The sequence below is a fragment of the Octopus bimaculoides genome, chromosome 11, assembly GCF_001194135.2.
Source record: "Octopus bimaculoides isolate UCB-OBI-ISO-001 chromosome 11, ASM119413v2, whole genome shotgun sequence".
NCBI lineage: Eukaryota > Metazoa > Mollusca > Cephalopoda > Octopoda > Octopodidae > Octopus > Octopus bimaculoides.
In genome coordinates this window covers 50465738-50471890 of record NC_068991.1, presented here as the reverse complement: position 1 = coordinate 50471890, position 6153 = coordinate 50465738, and positions in this window count along the sequence as shown.

The window sequence follows — 6153 nt, the reverse complement described above, 5'->3', positions numbered from 1 at the left end:
ATATATATATATATATATATATATATATATATATATATATATATATATATACATGCAAAATGAGAGAATGCAAAGAATGAAGACTCTCAGATGACAAATATTTAAGTATAAATATAAATATCTATATATTTAGATAGTTATTTATATTAATAGATCCAACTTAACAGAGAAAATTAAAGGGGAAGAAGTAAGGTGTTGTAAGTTCAACCAGCTGTTGAACTTACAACACCTTACTTCTTCCCCTTTAATTTTCTTTGTCATTTGTACTTTGTAAGTTTGATCTATTGATATAAATATCGAAATATTTATACTCAAATATTCGTCGTCTGAGAGTCTTCACTCTTTGCTTTCTCTTGTACTACATATATACATATTTTGTATTTCATACCCAAGCTGTTATATTTAATGTATTTAATTTGTTTATCCACATAATTGCCTCTATATCTGCTTAATTTGATCTCTCTTATAGCTATTCTTTATCCTGGGGAATTGGTCCCCATAAAGACATCAGTCTAAGTTTGAATCATTTGAGTGCTACTAAGAGTCTTCTATACTGAGAATCTCTGAATCTTATCTGTTGACGATGTGTATACGTGAGTATATATATATATGTTCCTGGGAATAGCCATTGTAACGATGCGTCCTGCCCTAACTCTTCGAAACGCCAGTGTTATAATGGTGGCAGCTGATAAAGGAAATGTTCTCTATGTGGCCTGTGTGTTTTCTGTACCTTGTTTATCATTTTGTCCATATTTTTTTTGCAACGTCATGTACCCAGATATACATCTATATATACATGTAGATGAAGGTATGTACATACATGTACATATATATGCATATACTCATATATTATTTGTATTATGTGTATATATATATCATATTATATTATATTATATTATATTAATCAAAGTGTACAGTATTATATAGTCATTAAAACCAATCTTATCAATCAGTTTCATGCTAGGGGTTCATCAGCGTGTTAGGTAACAGCCGGATTATGTAATCCTGTGCTCTTCAGGCAGTTATGGAATGGCATATGCCACAGGGTTATATGAGCAGGTTGTTACTTAACACTGTTGAACCCCTAACACAAAACATCTAATATACCTGCTCTATTGACAAATATATGAGTGCATATTTTTGGGGACTTATGGGATTCTTAGATGACTATGTGTGCACATATATATATATACTGTTAATGTTTTTTTTATGTTGAATTATAATAAAAACAATTTTAGATTAATTAGATGGATTACTCAATACATTTGTAGAGTACAAATTTATTATTCTTAAACAAGAATATGGTTTGACAGTAACTTCAAAATTCAGTTGAACCATCACTGGACTGTGATGCATTGAAGTTAATCTTGGCTGTATATGGTCTCTGTCATCTTAAAATCTTTCTCAGCTGTGTGGTGTTGAGTGGTGTTGTAATTTGGGTTTTTTAGGGTGGGTTGCTATGGGGAGGTGTTTTAGAGAAATTATTATTGATTAAATTTGGGATTATATTATTGTTTAGAATGTGTATGTGTATGTAGAACTTTGTAGTCAAGTGTGTAGGCATGTCCTTTTTGTTAGATAGGCTCAGGATGCGTCAGTAGTTTTTATTGAATTTAATCCTTTGCTTTGACAACGTAAAGACCATATGTTCAAAGTCCAGTATTTAAGTTCTTAGTAAGTGGCTATGTCAACTTTTTTGTGTGTGGGTTTGAGTGGAGAGGTAATTAGGGATTTTTAGGGTGGATTGTTATGGAGAGGTATTGTGGAGAAACTCGCACACTAAATGTGTCAATAATCTTGTTTAAGAATAATCTTTATACTTTACTTGTTTCAGTTGTGAGATTCTGGTCATGCTGGGGCATCACCTTGAAGAATATTTAGTTAGACAAATCAACATGTGTGTGTAAGCAATCAATATTCGATTGACAAGATCATAAGCAGAAAGCTGTGGCACTGAGAGCACTGAAAGTGACCTTGAATAACAGCCACAGGGGATTGATGACATCTCCTCTCTTCATGTAGTCTCCTGAATTCAGTTTGAAAGTGCTCTGCTTCATCATCATATACAAACTTCCATGTGACATTGATAAGAAAATTATAGACATCTTCATATCCAGCATAAAACACATTCTGTATTACCTCTCAGGAGTACCACATATGTTGCAATTTAATGGTTAACAAAATCTCAAACAAATTGATACTTCCTCCACTTTGACATTAAAGGTTATTTCACAAAAATGTATTGCATACTAGATAAATAAAAGCACTACTAACCCATTTGATGTTAGCATTTGACTAAAAAGATCCATAGAGTAATGGAAACTTATACATATCAGCACCACTCCAAATTCCCTTTTGTTTTTGAAATGGATTATTCTTCACATACTTAAAATATAACAGACAGATGGATTTAGAAAAAAAGAAACTCCACTTTTTTTTTAACATTTAACTTTCTCTATTATTGTTGCTACACATTTCAAATTTTGTTTTTATATAAGCTTAAACATAGAAAAGTCTGTACACAAACCTCATAAAAACAAAGAAAAAATCTAAAATATGCATAGACTGTCCCACCACACCAAAGTATAATTAAAAATCTTGTTAAAAATATCTCATTGAGACTTTGATCATTATCCTCTAGAGAATCTGTGCTGAATGAAATAACTTCTTACAGTGAATGACTTCAAAACAACAGTTGCAGAGGGAAACTCTAATACATAAACAATACCACACCATTATCAATAAGAAAAAGAAAATTTTCTGCTTCAGTCCATCCATCAACCTACAAATCTCAAAACTAGTAACTAACCTATTTTAACTCCTTTAAAAGCACTTCCACCTTAATGATAAGTATCACATGTTGATAAATACAATGTTAAAAAAATCTTCTACAGCTAACAACTTTGAAAAACTATCTACCATTGTCTAAATAGGAAATCCAAACACCCATATTCCAACTTACTGCAACTGTAACAATCCCTCACCTTGCCTTCTAAACAGAAACTGCCTCATTAGTAACACAATATATAGTGCAATAGTAACCACCAACACCACAACATCAACTTTAATCTCATATATATTTAACTCCTCAAAATTTCAAAACAAGATGTCACACACTTACATTTTGTAGCCTAACAGAAAGTGAAATGAGACATCACTCTAAAAAATATATGGTCATTAAAATCCAAAACATCCCTTGTAACATGAATTGGAAAATTCTGACTTCCCCACAACCATACCAAGCAGTCAGCAAATTTAACCAGCTTTTTACTGCTAAACCTTTCAAATTTTGTTCTCTAAAATTAGACTTCTGAACTGTAACTAATCACTTCCCGTAAACATGACATCATTAAATGTAAGACATAAACCTATAAATTTCTCAGATTACTAATTGTGATAACCACCTTCTTCCTCCTAAAAATACACCTAGTCACTATAAAGAATCTATCCTAACGCCTAATCCATAAACCTTGTATCTATAATAATTATTTACATTCATTCAAAATGTCAGCCATGAAATCTGTCAAGAAGATCTACTTCACTATTTTCTTTAGAGATGTCCATATATGTACCAGTGATTCCACATATACATGCTTACTTATGTATGAGCCCATATACATTTCTCAATATCTATACAGACATATATATGTTTCTTATTTGATCATCTATATGCATATGTATTTATATGTATCTATGTGTCTGAGCAATTCACACTCATTCATGCATGTATGTCTTAGTGCATATATGTTCATGTGTGTATGTATGTATGTATGTATGTAGGCGCAGGAGTGGCTGTATGGTAAGTAGCTTGCTTACCAACCACATGGTTCTGGGTTCATTCCCACTGCGTGGCACCTTGGGCAAGTGTCTTCTACTATAGCCTCGGGCCGACCAAAGCCTTGTGAGTGGATTTGGTAGACGGAAACTGAAAGAAGCATGTCGTATATATGTATATATATATATGTAAGTGTGTGTATACGTTTGTGTGTCTGTGTTTGTCCCCCCAACATCGCTTGACAACCGATGATGGTGTGTTTAGGTCCCCGTAACTCAGCGGTTCAGCAAAAGAGACCAATAGAATAAGTACTAAGCTCACAAAGAATAAGTCCTGGGGTCGATTTGCTTGACTAAAGGCGGCGCTCCAGTATGGCCGCAGTCAAATGACTGAAACAAGTAAAAGAGTATGTATGTATGAATCAATGTATGTATGAATGCATACATATATATATATATATATATATATATATATATATATATATATTATTTAAAAGAGTTCCAACTCTGTCTGTTTTTTATGTTTTATTTATATTCTTATAAAATTAATGTGTGATATGTGGAATATATAATATAAATAGTAAACTGAAATGAAGCATTGAATGTCTTATTGAATATATTAAATATTGAGTATTAAATATAGAGTATAAATTATATAAGGACTAGTATACTTTCATGCCTCATAGAGTATAAATTATATAAGGACTAGTATACTTTCATGCCTACATCTGTCAGATGGCCCTGCTCGATCTGTAGAAAAGGTGTGGGTAGAAACTTCATACAATGTACCCAGTGTAAGCTATGGACACATAAAAGTATACTAACCTTTATATATTTAATTCTCTATATTTAATACTCAATATTTCATATATTCAATAAGACATTCAATACTTCATTTCATTTTATTATTTATATTATATATTCCATATTCTATATCCCACATTAATTTAATAAGAATATAAATAAAACATAAAAAACAGACAGAGTTGGAACTCTTTTAAATAATATATTCCTCTATACACGATAATACAAAACCCTTTTTTATATTTTTTTATTTTTATTTTTATTTTTATTCACACACACACACACACACAAACACACACACACACGCACATATATATATATATATATGCCTGTGCATATGTTTTCTTTTATTTTTAATTATTTAAAGTCTTCCTGTAAGGAAAGAGTGGATTTCTACAAAGTATCAAAGTTCCATCATTGGAATGTAGATAACAAAAAGAATGTCACATTTTAAACATAAGAAAATTCTTGTATATTTTTATTGTTCCACTCACAGATTGTATTTGCAATGTGTGTGTTAGCTGGTTGATTTCATTTTCTGAAAACCCTAACTTATCCACATTGTCACCTAGGCATTTACTCACTAAAACAAATGTACCAACTTTTATGGGTATAAATATGAATTTATAACTTGAGTGTAGAAGCTGAAGGTAAGCCTAGTACTTATTCTTGTGTTGACATATAGATATAGATACATACATACACACACACATATATGCATACACACACATAAATACGTACACACATGCATACATATAGATACATTCATACTTACAACATACATGAGACGAAGTTTAGGGTGTGGAAGCAAGGTCTAGAATCAAAGGGCCTTAGGGTTAACCTAGCAAAAACCAAAGTCTTAGTAAGTAGGAAGGCTGACAATTCACAAACCCCTTCATGTAGATGGCCCTGCTCGATCTGTAGAAAAGGTGTGGGTAGAAACTTCATACAATGTACCCAGTGTAAGCTATGGACACATAAAAGGTGCAGCAATATCAAAAGAAGGTTAACTGGGAAGATAATTTTTGTGTGTGGCAGATGCACAGGGGCAATAGACACTGAAGATGTACAGAAAACAGATTCCATCACATTCCAGGGGAAAAACTAGAAGTAGTTAATAGCTTCTGCTACCTCGGCGACCAAGTTTGTAGTGGGGGTGGTTGCTATGGAAGTGTAGCGGCTAGAATAAGAATAGCCTGCACAAAGTTCAGGGAGCTCCTACCTCTCCTGGCATCTAAGGTCCTCTCGCTCAGGATGAAAGGTAGACTGTATGATGTATGTGTGCGAACTGCCATGCTATACGGCAGTGAAACACGGGCCATGACTATTGAGGACATGCGTAGGCTTGAAAAAAATGAAGCTAGTAGTATGATCTGCAGGATGTGTAATGTCAGTGTGCATAAACGACAGAGTGTAAGCACATGCAGCTGTAGAAATATTGCCAGATCAGATTGGAGCCTGGTGCAGCCGCTGGCTCTCCAGACCTCAGTCAAACCGTCTAACCCATGCCAGCATAAAAACGGACGTTAAACAATGATGATGATGATGATATATATATATATATATATATATATA